The sequence below is a fragment of the Bemisia tabaci genome, chromosome 7 (genome assembly GCF_918797505.1).
Source record: "Bemisia tabaci chromosome 7, PGI_BMITA_v3".
NCBI lineage: Eukaryota > Metazoa > Arthropoda > Insecta > Hemiptera > Aleyrodidae > Bemisia > Bemisia tabaci.
This window is the reverse complement of record NC_092799.1, coordinates 24044016-24063009: the sequence shown is the minus strand read 5'-3', so window position 1 is coordinate 24063009 and position 18994 is coordinate 24044016. Positions and strand designations below refer to the sequence as shown.

General features: G+C 43.9%; 1 protein-coding gene across 1 annotated transcript in view; it reads left to right on the top strand.

Moving 5' to 3' along the window:
• The window catches only part of ds (dachsous cadherin-related 1), a 392936-nt gene that overhangs the window by 196704 nt on the left and 177238 nt on the right, over positions 1–18994 (top strand).

The following is an 18994-nucleotide window of genomic DNA, read 5'->3' as shown; positions in this document are numbered from 1 at the left end:
AATTTTGAAGGAGAATCCATTTACGTCTCGAATCGATCGACCCCTCTTCGCATAAATCTCGGCCCCGTGTCATCCTACTTTGGCCGTGAACATCGTGGTAACACCCAGGAGTCAGATTACGTTCCCACCTCCTGTCTCGTCCTCTGCCGTACTAAGGAAGAACGCTGTATGTACTTTCGAGAGTTGCCAAATTTCCTCTGATAAAATGGTTATTTTCAGGAGAATTACACTGTTAAAAATCAATGATTTACTCTGAGTGAATAGCCGGCGTGAAAAAAAAATCCAGCGCGAATTTCGCGCCGCACTCTGAGTGAATAGATCAGAGCGTAAATATCACCAACGATGGACGACGCGGTAGATGACCCATGCGTGGTTTTTTTTTTTTTTTTTTTTTTTTTTTTTTTTTTTTTTTTATAACAGCGATGTCCTGATTTCAATCTAAGGAGTGAATACTTAGTGTTCGGTTGGATCTAATTATTTTTTGCAGAGCTAAAATTTTAAATCATCAATACACGATACTTCGACCAGTGCAACTGACCAACTTCAGTGATTTCGATAGCAAAGCGGATATGATAGGACAGGAATCCTGATTCAGTGTCCAAATCGAGAACTGAAATTAAGGAGAGAAGATTGAAATTCTTTTCAAATCAATAAGGTGCCGCTCTCAAAAACCAATAAAATAGGATAGATAGATCTATGAGGAAAGAAAGTTTCGGAGGTCCACCAAATCATTCATAGAGCGTCCGGACCGCTGATTATCCGGCAAGCAGCGAAACTAGGTCCACATCATAAAATAAGTCTTGATTTTGACCCGTTTGGCATAGCGTTTGTTGAGCAGTCAAAACCCACCAATTTGTTCGTCACCTCGGTAACTATTTTCCTCGTAGAGCCGCAGGAATGCGGGAATTTGCTACCTACCACCTGGCAGCAATGGCGATACGCCAGGCGCGAAGCCAGCTTTCGGTTTTAGAGAAGATTGACCGACGCTGAGCTTGACACGGACTATTTGTACTTTTTTGAAATGGATAACCTACAGATGCAATCGCTGTTGCCAAGAGGGAATGATCTCACACAGATTGTCCGATCGATGCCACAATGTGCCGGTGGAGGTATCATCGGAGGTATCATTTTTTTATCTCTTTGTCAACGCTGTTTTGCTCAAGAAAAATGGCCAGGGACAACTTTATTTAGGTTACCAAGAATTCAGGGTTCTATTTGATCCCAGTTTTTTCTTGGTAAAATTACCATTTATGGAATTGATAATTTTACCGATAAATATCGGTAAAATTATTGACTTTCTCGGTAATTTTACTGAGCCCCGGTAAAAACGCCAATATTTTTTATCGACTGTGGTAGAATTACCGAGATAAAATGACAATGTTCCCGGGAATTGATTACCAATAAAAGTGGTATTCTCACCTGAAAAATACCGTAAAAATACCGGTTTTTAGGTAAACTTACCAGTCTGTCTTGGTAAAATTACCAATAATTGGTAAAAAAATGAGATGGTAAAGGTACTAACGGACCTTGGTAAAAACGCCCAGAATTTTTTTCAGTGCGGTACGCTTCTCTCTGAGATTCGCAGAATTTTCCTCCGACCGGAAAATAATCGGACGTGGAAGAATTAATTGAAATCGAAGGAAGGTCGTTGGAGAATGCGTTGGGATAGAACAAACGCGAAACAAGCATTTGAGCTGCCCGGGCACAGAGGCTCGGGCGGAGGGTATGGGACATTTCGCATCGCCTATGCACTCGGCGCATTCCGTGCATACACCCGATGCAACTCGCAGGGTGACTCAACGTATAGTTCGATGCTATCTCCGGCCTCCGACTCTGGCAGGGATGTCGCACTGCAGGCTCGAATTTCCCCGGCCCACAGTGGATCCAGTCCAGAGACAAGAGACCCTCTACTCGTATCTCGGCCTGCCCTCCACTCGTATCTCGGCTATTGCGGAAGCTTTTACTTTCGGGACATCAACATTAAACTGTTGACTTACCCACATGGTTGATGTATAACAACGTTTTGGCAGTTTCGTTTTTCAAACAAGCGAAGTTTGGGAAACTTGTTCGGCTCATGGCGTCACCTGAAGCTCATCATTCACCATGTAGGTAGGTCAACAGCCGAAAAAAGAGTGATGACTGTTGCTTCTTTATTATTGTCCATAAGGAAGTGTTGAATCCCTAAAAGTGTAAGCTTGCAACTGCCGCCAAGAGGCCAGTGGAGGGTCATTTGTCTCTGATCGAGTCAAAGAGAGAGGTCGGACATGAAATATTTGACTAAAATTTTTCAAAACATTGCGTAACAGTTTAAATTTCAAGAAGTGTTTTGAGAAGAAAATTTTACGAGGAAAATAATGAAAACACTTCCGGAACCTCACATTTTTGTATGAACGGAGTTATAAGCGTTCAAAGTTTCCAAATTTTGTCCGACCGCCCCTATCGACTCGATCCACTGTGCGACCCGCGGATCCCGCCGCGCCGGGGCCCCGCAAGTGGCAGCCCGGCGCACCATACTGCGAATAATTACGGAAAAACACACACAACAATGGCGGAATAAATCCTGATATTATCTCCGCTTCCACAGATAAGCACCTGTGGACCATTTTTTCGAACGATTAAAATCGTCTGAGGTGCAGTGTTACCACCGTCCCTCGTTGCACGGTCGCGTCGGGGAAATTTTCCGCGGCCGAAGGGGTTGTTTCAGGTTTTTGAAGACCCTGCCTCCGATTTGGGGACAATCAAGCGGCAATGAACGAAAATACGGAAAGGAATGGACCACTAGACAAGGTACGAATTTAAGCAATCTGATACATGTTCCTTAACCAGAATTTCACGTAAAACACGATTCGCACAACGAAAACTAATGAAACCAACTCCTGACGAAGATATTAACGTTTTTATTTCACATTGGTTACGTGGAATTTGAACTGCCCGCTCACAAGAAACTCAAAGCTCTACGTGAGTCAAATCGCGCACTACAACGGTTTCAGCAAGCTTCTCAAACGAGCAATGTTCATTTCCCACCATTTGTTGTTCAAACTATTAGCAATTTGCTATATCTGAGCCAAAGCGTCGGAATTGAGGTTGCCAGATTTTTAAATCGCAGATACTGTCATGATAACGTTTAGCGCGCGATGCGAATCACGTAGAGCATTGAGTTTTCATGAGCGGGTGGTTTGAATTTACGCATCAAGAATCATTAAATATCTTCGTAAGGAGTTGATTTCGGTAATTTTCGTTGTGCGCATCGTTTTCTGCGTGAAATTTCTGTTACGAAACATGTATCAGAATGCTGAAATTCGTACCTTGTCTAGTGGTCCATTGACCGGAAAGTAACTGCACTGAAAAAATTGAGGACTTATTGTGTCCGAAAAGGGAACTTCCCTGTTACGTATGTGTCAGGCTATCCACCAAAAAATCATTTTTTCGGGAGGTACTTGACTACCGGATTCAAAACTTGAAACTTTTGTCAAAGATATTCTTACATTATATCCTGAAGTTTATTCTCAATTAGCAATTATAGTAAGCAGTTGTCTCTTTACGCAGATTGTATTTCTGGTCAGAGTGAAGATGACATTTCTGAAACGCTGAAACTTAGGCAAGTCTTCAATTTTCTTTGTACTTTGACGCGCGTGTTCTCATCGAAGGTTCGATGATGACATTGATTGCCGGAACTTTGTCGCGAATTGCGAATGGAGATGTTGCATGTGTGAGGAATTTGCGATTTGACTGTTGATTCTTCTGTAAAAGTTCGCGAGAAACACGATGGTGCTACTGGTTTTCTCTGAAATCAACTCCCAAGCTCAAAAAAGAGCTCTCAAGTTGAGGGCAAAATGGAGGGAATATCCCACGCTATACTGAGACTCCACCTCTACATCAAGACAAAGACAAACTCTCCATTCAAAGATAGGGAGCAAATACATTGACAGGGTTAGCGTGTTTTCAGTTTTGGAGTCCCCAAATAAAGTGGCAGCCCTTTCAATGTATTTGCTCTCCATCCAGAGACTCCCTATCTTTGCATGGAGAGTTTGTCTTGATGTAAAGGTGGCCTCTCAGGATGGCGTGGGATATTCCCCTCCATTTTGGCCTCAACTCGAGAGCTTTTTTCGAGCTTGGGAGTTGATTTCAGAGAAAACCAGTGGTACCATCGTGTTTCTCGCGAACTTTTACATATGAATCAACAGTCAAATCGCAAATTCCTCACACATGCAACATCTCGATTGCGAATACCGAGTCGGGAGTACGGTGCGTAAGTTTTCGGCGTCGGCCGGTTCGCGGCCGTAGCTCGGCTTCGGGGTGGCCGCGCTAACGAGTCGCTTCGCACTCGGCCGATTAATTACTCGGTAAACGCGCGAGCGGCGGCCGAAGTCGGAGCCGACGAGCGAGGGTAGGAATAGGAATGTTGAAACTAGTCGAGGATGTTTTGGAGACGAAACAGGTTCGGCCGTCCGCGTCGTCGTCCCCGTCGTGGCCGTCGTGGCCGTCGCGCCGCCGCAAAGGGCCGTCGCAGGGGAATGTTGAATACTAAGTTATATTAATAGCGGATCTAGTGTAGCATTCAATTTCAATAAAACATGAGTAGATAAGTAATTTCGCGTAATAAAAATGACTCGCGAGATTACCCGCTGCGGCGCAGTGGGCGCGATACGAGCCCTCTTCGGCTCAACTTCCGAGACGGATCCTATCGACGATCGAAACCGTGACAAGCTCGTATTTTCTAGACATGAAGCTTCAATAGACATAGGAGGATTCGGGGGGGGGGGCGTACGCCCTCACGATTGGCCTAAAAATTAAGTGGTTAAAAAATGGAAGAAAAAAAGAAGGACGCTTAAATTTGGTCATTAAACTTCCGAGAGAGTATATCGACGATCTGACCGTTGCAAGCTCGTCTTTTCTAGACATGAGCTACTGGCTTCTATGGACATAGGTGGATTTAAAGGTGGGGGGCGTAAGCAGGCACCCCTCTCCCCGTTTCGCCCGGGCAAAAGTTGGATAAAAGGGAAGATATAAAGGAGGAAGGACACTTAGATTTGGTAATTATTCATGACAAATCGACTCGGACTGCATGTTATATGCTTTAAAATTTCGAAATTTTCTGCCCTAGACCCTCTTTTCGCCGCCCCCCCCCCCTCCCATCTCGAAGTTTTGATTGTGAGAACATAGATGAAGAAACGTCACCCAAGGTGAATCGCCAGCTTTAAATGAATTCCTATGTTTACCGCGCGCGAATCTGATGGTCATCTGTAATGGTGAACCCCGAAATGGCAGAATCGGGTTTGAAATGGGAAATCGTCGATCTGCTCGGCCCAGAATTATCTAATTCTAAACGAATACCCGCTGAGATATTTCGAGCTGTTCTTGAATTTCTACATGAACATTATTCTAAACATCTACATCACTTCTACATCATTCAGTTTTTATGTCTACACGCAATCTTTTTCTCTTAATTAATTAATGTCTCCTTTTTTGTTTCAGGTATGTGTTTTGTCTATTTTCATACATCGATATTTGGTAAGTTGAAGTTGGCTTTAATTCAATAATCCATAGATATCCATCTCCGAGTTGGATAGTCTTCGTTCCTGAACATTTCGCCCCACTGTGCCGGGCTCCAAGAAGATGCAATCCTCCATCCTTCCAAGCTCAGTAATTAACCGTATCTGCCTCTTCCTCTATCTATTTTTCTCGGCTCCTCTCAGGTCTCTCCTCCACTCTTCACTCATCATTCTCTCGCTGTCGCACCCCGCGTTTACACCTCTTTTCCTCTCTTCGACACGTACGATTTTCACTGTTACTCCCGGGCTCTTCCGACTTTTCCCATCTCTTTCTGTTTCTCTAATTTTCCTGGAATTCTTTCATTTTTACGCTGCAAAGAGTCACTCTGCATGGCCTTTCGAAAGGGCGGGAGATCCTTCTAACATTGGCGAGGCGTGAATGATCGATTATCGATATTTCCCCATTTGAAGCTGTGGTAAAGAATCGATTATTAAGGTATTCGCTGCGAACACCCTGTATATCGATCCTTTTCCACAGGTTTAAATGGCAGTTACTTTATTTCCAGTCGGATCACGAAGTAATCTGAACGTGCGGTTATCATTTTTTGGTTATTTTTTTTTTCTTTGGATTACATTGACCAAATCTTTGGGTTGAAAATTTACAACGTAGTTAAAAATCCAGCACAAACCGCCAGGATCGACCTTGTATCGAATTGATAATAGCCCAACGCGCTGATCACTGGCAAGTCGCAACCTCCGAGTGACAGTGAGAGTAACAGGAGTACATTGGTTCGGCAGGACACTTCCTTCATCCACGGATGTCTCAGAGTAACCTTCGGTTTCGGTCGATCATGATCTAGTTCCCATATGAACACAAACATGCATACATATAAAGCCGCTTCAATAGCGCTCTCTGGCGTTCTGCGACACGCAGCCGCCTCAGTCCCGTGTCCTTCCAAAGCCCTTCAGGGATTTGCCACACCCTCATTTCTTCTGCAATCCCCTGTCGCCACCCTTTCACTGGGCGCCCCCTTCGGGGTGTTCCCCCATTAACACAAACTTTTGGTCAATTTTTTGCCACCTTCGGGGAGTTCCCCATTAACACAAACTTTTTGTCAATTTTTTGCCACCCTCGGGGTGTTCCCCCATTAACACAAATTTTTGGTCAATTTTTTGCCACCCTCGGGGTGTTCCACCATTAACATAAACTTTTGGTCAATTTTTTGCCACCCTCGGGGTGTTCCCCCATTAACCCAAACTTTCGGTCAGTTTTTCTCAGCGCCCAGATTTTCGCGATGGAGAGTGGCGCGTTGAGGTGGCACGTGGCAACGGAGGGTCATCTCGGAGCGATCCCGGTCCATCCGGCACGGGAGAGGGCCGAGAGCCGCAGCCGAGTCTTGTGTACATTAAATCGTCGGGAGAAATAATAAATAAGCCGCGAGTATCGCCCAACACCGAGAAACCATTTAAAGTGATCAAAACCAAGCCCATGATTTATGCTCATTGCTCACTTTGACAATGACGTAATGACGCCTGTGAGTCCTGTGACGTCACGCGGCCGACGCGACAAGGCCTCCGCCTCGCACCGGTAATGGGACCGGTTTCCGCGCCCGGCTCCCCGGCTCCCTCCCGCCTCGTCACTTGTCATCGAAATAATTCGAACGTTTTCTCGATCGCCACTCGTCCAGTTAGACGGTGTCCGTCAGAAGCCCATCGCCCGCGCCCAATCCCGGTCCCTGCCCGCCGTTGCCGCGCTGCCCCGAGGAACCTCTTCTGTAACCGTGGCTCCTTCAGGAACGGCTCAAGGGAGGGGAGGGGGGCTTTTGGTGATGTGGATTGGAAGTCTAAAGGATACAGATAGCCTCAGGAAATTGGGGGGGGGGGGAGGCTTTGGTCAATTGGAGTTTAAGTCTAAAGAATACCATTACCCCGAGTAACCTCTTCTGTAATCAGTGGCTGCTTCAGCAACAGCTCAATGGAGGGGAGGGGGGCTTTTGTTGATGTGGAGTGGAAGTCTAAAGGATACAGATTGCTTACGGGAATTGGGGGGGGGGGGGCCTTTGGTCAAATGAAGTTTAAGTCTAGAGAATACCATTACCCCCACAGGGGAGTGACGGGAATTGGGGGGGGGGGGCTTTGGTCAAGTGAAGTTTAAGTCTAGAGAATACCATTACCCCCCAGGGAATGACGGGAAGGGGAGAATCAAGGGAGGAGAGGGGGGGCTTTTGGTGATGTGGAGTGGAATCTAAAGGATACAGATAGCTTCAGGGAATGGGGAGGGGGCCTTTGGTCAAATGGAGTTGAAGTCTAGAGAATACTATTACCCCCAGGGAATGACGAGAAGCCTTCGGGGTGGGCTCCCCGTTTTGACTTTTCCTACACAACGTCAACAACTGTTAACGTCTAAATCAGATTTAGGCGGATTTTAGGCTTTATGTCTGTACACATAAAGTGATCGTCGACACCATGTAACGTTTCCTCAATACCAAAGGCGAATTGCGAGCCTTTTTGCCCTAGACCCGGCAACGGAACTTACGGACTGGTGACTTCAATGTGACAAGCCCGAGTAGGATCAACCTTTTTAACAGGTTTAAACTCCCTGACGAGGTCGTCACACGTCTTACTCTTCTGACCGCGGCCGGTTGTCGCCCGTAACTCATAATTCGCGCGTCCATCCGGCCCGATAAATTCACCCGCTAAATGTCCTGGGCCCATTTTAAAAAAAGAACCGTCATCTCGCTCGCCAGCCACGCTGGATGCCCCGTCAACATTGTTGCCTTTCATCATCATTACTCATGATTCTTTTTTAATCGACAAATTTGAATTTTACATTGAAAATCACCTGCCCACCGCCGAAAACCGCTTTACCATTCTCCATGAATGTGCTAACATCATTATCTCTCAGGGGCCGTCCCTAAATATAACGTGACGCTCTCCGAAGGAGGGGGGGGGGGTCGAGGAGAGCGTTACGCCATTTTTCTTTTACGTGCTAAAGGATAGGTACTTAGGTCACCAAAGCGTTTCAGGGGGAAGGGGGGGGGGCAAAAATGCCAAATAAGTGCGTTACGTAATTTAGGGACGGCCTCTTAGTGTGCTAACATCATAATCTCTCAAATCACAATACCATGTTGTTTAAAATACGTAAAATTTTTATTCGAGGAGATCCTCTACATTTTTCAACAAGCTTATATTGTTAAAAGCACAAATTCATCTGTAAACAATCAAGGAGAATGAAAAAAAAAACATTGAGAAAGGAAGGTGATAACTCTGGAGATAACGCTAAAATTTAATGACATTAGTAACATACTTTAAAGCAGAAGAAAATTTTCGAAGATCAGACCTAGTAATATCGATTGTTTATAAAACAAAAATTATAATCACAAAAAAGTATGTTCATGAGTGAGTTTATTTTTTTTTCACAGTAATGTAAAATTGAACGTACTTAGTGCTGTATTCCGTATGTCTTAAAACCACGCAGAAGACTTTATTAGACTTTAAAAGTTACCAACAGAAACTAAATCAACGCCTATTTATTTTAAAGGTCTCAATGCCGTGAGATTTCCATTCATCACCTATACATTTTACCGTAACTGATTCTTCGGTGTTTGGAGGGCAGGCTCTCTTTTCGCAGAGGCGGTCAGCCAACAAAATATCGTCGAACGCCGATAAAAAGATAGAATTAAAACCGAACGACTCGAAGAATATTACGGGAACAATGATGGCAAAAAATAATTAATTTATTCCCGCGATCTTAAACGGGGAATACACGAGACATTAAATAGAGAAACTACGAGGAAAAAATGTATCTGCCGTGCCAAGAAAAAACGCCTTATGAATGTAAGAATGTTGCGAAATTTTCCGAGATTAAATACTCGAGAAAAGTTGAGTAACTCGAGAAAAGTTATGAAAGTCATGAATACTTTCCCTCGCAATTTCTGGACGATTTGGATCGAATTAAGTCTTCGAAAATGTACACTAATTAGCGTGAAAATATGGTTTTTATCGGTAGAAATTAGGCAACGTCTGGATGTTCATACGGCGTTTTTCTCTATGACGACGATGTTCGCATCGCGGCGCAAAGCGACAGTGTCACCGCGAGGGTTCATTTCGCTTCGCGACAAAGTGTCGAGGTACATCACGCGAACAAAAAATTATCAACATTAGCAAAATTAATGCCCGACTCGTCTGTGCGTGGGTTTAGCGAAAATGGTGCTCGTTCGTTTTCGCACGCCCTTGTTTCTGCGCGAGGCTTTGCGACTGGCTCGGTAACACCGTGAACTTGTTTTATATTCATCGGATGAGAAATAAATGATTTTCCCCCTTTTTTTCTACAATAGTTTTCCACCGGGATAAAGTATTCTAATTTTCCGATGTCAAAGAAGTTTTCATAATTTTCGCGGGCTGGAGTGAGATCTGTGAAGGCTCCGCCCACTCGCGGAGGGTTTCGTCTTTAATGTACTAATTTTTCGCATGAACTATTTTCCTGAATCCCAAGAGTCTCCGTGGGCCCAGGATTCATACACTCTCTTTAAGGGAACTCTGTTTCCGACCTCCTGAAAAACAGGTTTCAAACCATTGTTTTCCAGACGGAAGAATGCAACTGTGTGAGAAAACTTCCTGTCGCAAATTTTCAACCAGGAAGTTTTCCGGCGTTTTAAACTGATAGTTGCACTGATTTTACTTCCTCTTGTACGTTAAAATTAGCTAAATCTTATACCTAAATTGCATTATCGTGTGGGAAAGTTAAATTCTTTTAGTCAATTTTGCCACCCACGAGTGCATTTACGTTTCTTCGTCGGAGAGGATCGATAATATGTTTAACCATAAACGGGGGGGGGGGGGGGGATGATTGATATACCAAATTATATCTGACACTCTGACTACCCCTAATGGCCTCTTAAATAGGCTCGAATGATCTCATCCAGACTGCTAAAAATAATGTGACGGCGAATTCTTCGTCTTATTACAAACTGCATTACAACTCGAGAAACAACTCGATTTTGTTGACTTTCTTTGCTCTGCGTTCAAGTCTCTAGACACTTCCTCCGTTTTTTAAGGATTACGCGACAGCTTTCGTTGTCCACCTCTACAAACACAAGTTTTTCGTTCCAGGCAGGTATTTCCGTCACGGACAAGAATATTAAATCGAATTTTCCATTTCGTTGATTTTCTTTGCTCTGCGTTCAAGTCTCCGGACACTTCCTCTGCTTCTCAAGATTATGTCTCCGCGCTAACTTTCGGAGAAGTTAGCGCGGGTGCGTATTCTGTCGTGCTAAGGAAAAACGCCGTCTAAACCCGTAGGCGTTGCCAAGTTTCCGTTGATAAAACACGAATTTCCTGGTAAACTTCTGAATATTTTCCTTCCAATTTTTCAGATAATTTTGTTCGCAATTCCACCTATAGTTCCTGAAAATTTCAGGGGAAAATAATCATATCTTTACTCAAAAATAAACATTTTATCGAAGGAGATTTGGCAACTCTCCAATGTTCATACGGCGTTCTGCCTTAGCACGGCAGTATTCTACGCATCAGTCGTCAAGAGGGCGATCCGTTAATCCGGCGAGGGCCCAGGGCGATGTGGGCCCGCGGGCGAAAGGGCCCCGCGGACGTTTCAATGGTGGCGGCGCGGCGCGGAAAAGGGGCCCGCACAATGGCTATTCATGCGGCCGTGTTTCCACCGACCGCCGATCCGAATTCGTCCGAACAGAGCCACATAAATTGAATTGGCCCTTGCTAAAACCTCCCAAGTCCATCCCTTGAAAAGCCCAGAGCTCCATGAGAATGTCTGGATTCTGGAGCTCATCACGTGATGAACAGACGCGGTTTTAACATCGATTGATTCAAACACACCCGGGCCATGATGCTCGACGCCGTGCGAAAATGCCTTACCGATCCGTCTTGCCGCAGTGAAACCTCGTAAATTCAATCGAAACTCTTAGTAGTTACGCTGTTCTTGTTGGAGACGGTCGCCGCTCGTGATCAATGCACTCTGGTGCCCTTGAAGCGGACGCTTCAGGATCGAACGCGGGGAAAATGGACATATTTATGCTGAAAGGAACCGTATGAAAATGGACCAAATCTGGAGGTAGTTCTGCCATGCTAAGGAGAAAGGACATATGAACATGCAAGCGTTGCCAGATTTGTCTTGGGAAGATACGTATCTTTGTTAATATGTCCACCCTAAATTTGTTGACTTCTCCGAGACTATTGCGAATGAAACTCGTTGTGAAATTGAAAGAAAATTTTTTCGTGCCTAATGACGTCAGGAATTTTTTCCCCGAAATTTGTTGACTGCTCTGATACTATTGCCAATGAAACTCTTACAATTAGAAAAATTGAAAGAAAATTTTTTCGTGCTTAATGACTGAATCGTTCTTTTGTTTTTTTTTTGTTTTCTTTGGTCAGTTTACAAAAATCGAGTGTCTGATTTTCAAACAATTTCCACACCTCAACCGGACTTTTTGTTCCCCCCACCTCTGTTGCTGTCTTACAATTAGAGGATCTCCCCCCCCCCCTCGGTCCAAATTCGTCTTTTCTTAATGGAATTTTGGCAACGTTCAAAGGCTCATATTGCGTTCTACTAAGCACGGCTGAATATATTTCAGAGACCCTAAACCAACAAACTAAGCAATGTAGTCAGGTGAGGTAATAATAATTTAATTCGGAGGCCAACGGTAATCTTCTTCTAATGATGATTGATAAGCCTCTTCCCGAGTAAATTATGTGAGCAGTTGTATCCAAAATACATATTTTTTAACGAAGTAAGATTGCTGATTACATTCACTTCACTTCCACTACATGCATTTTTCAATTAGGAACCAATATTTCTAGATAATTGTAGAAACAACCTATTATATGCCGTTAGTTTCCCGTGTTTTAACGGATAAGCGAGAAATAGTGACTTCCGTACCGCAGAATGTACAGTACAGTCACTCTTGCACCATATCTAAGCCAGGGGAAAATTCGATGTTCCATAGTTACCAGCTTCTCCCCGTAATTATGAACTATACCCCCTCCTCCTCAGTTGTTTCACATTCCTAATTGCTCAATTGTATTTTGTCAGTTTACACAAGAGAATCGAGTGTCTGATTTTTGAACACGTTTTCCACCCCAATTTGACTCTTTGTCACCCTTCATTTCCGTTGCTACCTCAGAGGTCGCCCCTTCCCCCTCCCCCGCGCCCATTTAGACGGATCGGAGCTATTGCAGCGGAGCTCAGCGCAAGTACCATCGTTGCCAAACTTGGCTGGAGCCTACCAATGATATCCGGCGTACCCTGATTGGAGGAGGCGCGTTTGGCAACAGGGCGCAATGCACTACTGCGCCGTTCGCGGGGGAATGCAATCACCAGGCGCAGCCACAAGCCAGGCACGTAATACATTGTAGTGCACATACAGGATAGGGCAGGATAAATAATGGTCCGGCCACGCCCCCTCCCCCTCCCTCACCCCGCCCGTACCGCGGGTGTAATTACTCCCGGCTTTGTTCATTTTCGCCTGCCACTAATTATCCCCGGGTCCGAATATTTTAAGGGAGAAAGTTTTGGGGAGTAGTGACCGGTATGCGGAAGGAGGTACCAGAAAGACAGTGCCTGAGTGGCACGAAACGAAAAATAATCGAGCGAAAAGGTCGTAACTCACTGAAAAAAAAAATCTCGGTATACTTACTAAGAAAAGGGTAAAATTACCAAGAATTCAGGATTCTATTTGATCCCAGTTTTTTCTTGGTTAAATTGCCATTCATGGAATTGGTAATTTTACCAAGAAATCTCGGTAAAATTATTGAGCTTTCTCGGCAATTTTACTGGATCTTGGTAAAAACGCCAATATTTTTTATCGACTGTGGTAGAATAACCGAGATAAAATGGCAAAGTTACCAGGAATTAATCACCAATAACAGTGGTATTCTCATCTGAAAAACAGTAAAAATACGGTTTTTAGGTACGCTTACCAGTCTGGCTTGGTAAAATTACCAATAATTGGTAAAAAAAAGTGAGATGGTAAAGGTACCAGCGGACCTTGGTAAGAACGCCGAGATTTTTATTTCAGTGAGAAGGTACCAGAAAGATAGTGCCTGAGTGGCACGAGACGAAAAATAATCGAACAAAAAGGTCGTAACTCATACGTATGGAAAATCGAGTGATTGGTATTCTTATTATGTGACCGGGCATGGGAAAGTGGGACTCAACGTGGCTGGTTCAGTTTTCCAGGGGAGCACCAAACGCAATTTCGGTCGAAATTATAAATTTCAATTATCGAAAATCAATGTCTGTTATTCTCTCGAATGTTGCGTCATTTGCATCCTTGACGAAGTTATAAGCATTAAGAATGAACAAGGTCTAGAGTTGGCAACAGCGCGTCGGCTTATTTTAATTGCGTCTTCCTGGAAATCGCGATTTTACGACATCAGACTCTGAAACGTTAAAACTTTTGGGTATTCTGTGTTTAAAATGGTGCAGAATCAACCCTTTTTTGCCGTAATATACTCATCTCAAATGTTGTCAATGGTAATTTTACCAAGAAAAAACTGGGATCAAATAGAACCCTGAATTATTGGTAATTTTACCCTTTTCTTAGTAGGTACACCGAGATTTTTTTTTCAGTGCGGAAATTCAACAACACTCTCATGCTAGCACGCCGTCTTCCGTTTAGAGGATGCCGGCAGTTTTTAACTTGGCCCTCCATTGGCTCGCTTGCTAGTAATACCTTCTCCGGGACACCGGAGATGATGGTACAGCTAGACTTCGATACTTTTCATAACAACCCAATGAAAAATATCGAAGTATACAGCGGTCTCCGTAAGAAGTCATGAAAATATATCGATTGCCGAGCGTCCGACCTGTCGCTGCTGGACGGTTGGAAGCAGTGGCGTGGCGTGTTTTGCGATATATCGATAGATCTGCCACTTAATTTTATGGAAAAGGATCGATAAATAAGGTTTTGGCAGCGAACACCGTAATAATCGATTATTTACCACAGCTTCAAATGGGGTAATATCGATACTCGGTCTTTCACGCCACGCCGCTGGAAGTTAATTAATGCAGATCATTAGTATCAATACGGCTACGGACGCTTCGTGTAATTTTAGACACATTTTACTGGGAGCCGACACGGCAGTTCATTGATTTGCTGAGGGATCACCACCGTTGCCGAATTTCCTCCAAGTCGCATGTTATTCAAGAAGCGTGTAAGGGGGTTCGTGCCCAGTCCGGCAACATGGCGGTTGTTCGAGTACCTTATTAATAGCATGGCTTATAATCTTTGGCACGGAAGCGTCGCCCGTCCATGGTGGACAAAGGCAACGTTGGTGCCGGATTGATGGGTGAGTTTAAGGTGGATCCACACCAGTGCTTTGCGATTTATCGATTGATATGCCATTCAAACATATGGAAAAATATCGATTATTAGCGCGTTCGCAACGAACACCATAATAATCGATTCTTTACCGTAGTTTGAAATGGGATAATATCGATGGTCGATATTCACGCCTCGCCACTGAATTCCGCACCTTCGGCGTATTGCACTCCAGGAATGATCCATACATTTTTAGTTTTAATCATCATTGGGCATTATTTCAGAAAAAACTGCTCAAAAATCAGCGGGTATTTTGAGCACTTTATACAATTTCTACTTTCTACATGCAGCTCCTAAAGCACCTATGTAGGGAGAGTGCAGACTTGTCGAAATGTGGAGCTCTTAGGGCCCAAAAACCGCAGTATAAAAACCCTCCTTTCTAGACGCGGCTCAGAGCAGTGTGGCGATTCTTAAAAGTTTACAGTACCGTGCTTCGCCCTCATAAATATATATAAAATAATCGATCTCTATCGATTTTAAGTGAGGCAGCTTTAACAAGAATTGATTTTTCACAGTTTTCTAGTTAAATTGAGGAATTACGGCGTTGTTGTCAACCTGCTAGAATCGCCGTCGGCTCGGAGACTTAAACGCAAGGTTAGGAAAACGAACCACGGACTTCCGGCCAGAATGTACGTGCTTTCCACACGAAACTATGCGTTCTCTCACAAATAGAACTTGCTTCAGGTTCAATCAACATGAATTGACAACGTTGATTTGACATCGCGATTGGAATGGGGGGGGGGGGGGGTGTTCAAAACACAATCCTTTTTTCTCTCTTTTTTTGGAACTTCTCCAGTTGCTGAGCCGCGAATCGAGGCCATGGCTGTGAGTTGAAAAATGCCTGTGAGTGGTTGATTGTATTAATTTGATAGATCGAGGCTGGGAAGTCTTCTCGCCGATCAACGGTTCCTGGCAGCGGCGAGGCGGATGATCGATTATCGACATTTCCCCCATTTGAAGCTGTGGTAAATAATCGATCATTAAGGTGTTCGCGGCAAACACCTTGTTTATCGATCCTTTTCCATAGGATTAAATGGCAGATCAATCGATATATCGCAAAACACGCTACGCCACTGTTCCCCGGCTTCACGTTCGACGCGTCCTGCAGCTCTGCGCTCTATCGATTGATGTGCCATTTAAACATATGGAATAAGATCGATTAATAGGGTGTTTGCAATGGTTACCTTCATACTCGATTCTTTACCACGGCTTCAAGTAGGAAATATCGATAGTCGATCATCGAGGCAAATTTTCGATGGAATTTTCGATTTCGATACGATGGAAATAGTTAAAAACTAAATTAACAGAACTCACAAAATATGATGCATCGTTAGTAGTATAAACAGTCAATCAGCATGCTCCTAAACAGCAATACTTTCTATGTGTCCACATTCATTCTTTTTCTTTCAGTTAACGAGTCTTTTTGTTTGTTTCAGGTATGTGCTTTGCTGTTTTTCACAGGTTGACTCTTTGGTAAGTCAACTTCCGCTAAATTCATAAACTATACGTCGCGGAGTTTGATATCCTGCAGTTTACGTCCGCACAATGAATCGAGTCAATCAGAGACATCGGACATAAAATAGTTGACTAAAACTGCAGATTTCGATTATCAGTTCGTCGCAGTGTGAATTTTGAGGGGTTCTTCTAGAAGATAATTTCACGAGGAAACCAATGAGACCATTTTCAAAATCTCAAAATTTTGATTCAACGGAATTATAAGCTTTTAAAGTTTCCAAACGTTGTCCGATCTCTCCCGTTGACTCGATCCACAGTGCGCAGTCCAAGCGCATACGGCGCACAGTGGATCGAGTCGATCAGGGAGGTCGGACATGAAATTTTAAGTTAAAACTGCAAATTTTGATGTTTATTTCGTCATATTTTAAACTTTTAGGGGTGGTTCTGCAAGGATATTTCACGCAAAAACCAATGAAACCACTCATAGAACCTCAAAATTTTGTATAAACTGAATTATAAGCTTTTAAAGTTTCCACATTTTGTCCGACCTCTCCTATTGACTGGATCCACTGTGCGGCGTTCAAGAATCGGTGCAGCGAGACAGCGTGACTCTATGGAAACGCGGTAATTTTAGGGGGATGCATCGTGAGCCCAGGACCCGGGGGTGGGGGGGGATTAGTAAGTGACAACGGGGGACGGGAGCGGTGAACGGTAGAGGCGCGTGAGTCATAAGCCTGATCAATGCAAGAATTTTAATCTGCAGGCAGAAGAGCTAAACGGATCGCCAAGACGCCCCCCTCTCTTCCACCCGCTCCCCGCGAGGCAGCGATGTGTTATGCACGGTTGAGCGTGTGAGAATCGGACGTATTTATGCTAAAAGGAACTATTTACGAGATGACTTTGACCGAAAAGAAGTGTAGAGCACCGCGAATCCTATGTGCGTGGCTCCTTTTAGTTTAATTCATCTGTACTTATAGTTCCTTTAAGTGTGAAGAGTTCGATTCCTGTTGGAAGAAACTATGTGCGAATGAATTTGACCGAAAATAAGTATACCTAGAGCACGCAAATCCTATGTACGAGGTTCTTTTTAATGTAATGCATCATCTGCATCCGAAATTCATCAGTCATCAATAGGAGAATTTTATTTGATCTTACACCAAAAATTCAACAAGTTGCTCATCACTAATCATCAAGCGAAAGTGACCTCCGGGTTTGATTTTTGCTGCACCCGATTGAATCGCTTCGATTCTGAGTGCGTAGTCTTTAATATAAAGTCTTAAAATAAACTATCTCTGATGGGATCATCTGGACAACGAAAATCTCAAAGATCCTTCACCTTTCCATCAAACGACGTACTCGACTCGCACCGGAGTTCCGATGCGTTCACCGTTCATCGTTTGCCACTCCGAGGATCCCCGACGAGTTGGAGGCCCCCTCCCCCCTTCGAAACCCTTGCCCCCCGCACCCTCGCGGCCATCGCCCACTCTTTTCTTCGGCTGCGACGACTCACGGCTCATCAGCGAACGCCGATAATGAGTTATTAATGAATTAAGAGCCCGCAAAGCGACGTTGGCAAATTGTGCTGAAAATGCGCGGGGATCTTCAAAGATAGGGATCCACAAAGAAAATTTGCTTTTACAATGCTCATATCCTACTTGTTTTTCTAGTTATAATATTAGTTCCTTGGTAACGATTGTTTTGGTTTTGGTGACAATACTGCACTGTTACTGCATTGGGCTTCTACATAAGGTATAAATTAAAGAACCTGTGGCCTTCAAATTTTCGAGAGCAAATGGAATAACGAGGAGTCTCGAACCACTCCTAAACGAGAGATAAATATTTCCAAATATAATTGGTTGAATAGCAAAAACATGAATGACGTCGTTTTTATAATCTAGCTTCCATTTTCACCGAGTCAAAAATAACTTTCGTAATGTTCTAATTTTGAGGTGTGTGACATGTGGAGAAATACTCCATTAAAACATGACTCAAGACCTGATACATGTCAGAAATGTGCATAGTCTAAGTTTCTTAACAAGTTCAAGGAATTCAGGGACAAAAGGAAAAGCCAATGGTTCGCGGTTACTCGCCCGATAAAGTACACAATGTTCATGTTACAGCAAGATTTAAATCTCACTCTGTAGTTCGTTTCCGAACTTTTAGTTGTGAATCGTTTTCCACGTATGATTTTGCAGAGATAACACTTAATAATTCTTTCATATTAAGACTAAATCCGAAGAGAGTCCGAAGTCCGAGAATCTAGCATGTTCAAAACTTGGTCGATAGTTACAAACTTAGCAATGACAACAATATTTCGAGGGCGGTCGATCGACCGCGTTCTTGACGATGCGTATTTTTTCGGTTGGAGATGAAACTGGCAAAGGCGGAAAATACGGCTGGCAGGGTGCAATGCGCTTAAGATGAGCGCTGCGGTGCCATCGATGCGTATGAGAAGCGAGTTGCGCGGCATTGTAGTGTTCAGTGGCGTTCAGTTTGCGATGTATCGATCGATTTGCCATTGGAACCCAAATCTTTGGTCCTCAGTCATCATTCAGAGGATCCGTTGATAGTGCGCTTTACACTATAGGGCACAAAGAAGAGCGGGGTCTCTGAAATATATTGTCTCTGTTTGTACCAGACTTTTTTCCATGCTAAAATGAACTCCCTTAACCTACCCGAATTCCAAAATATGCA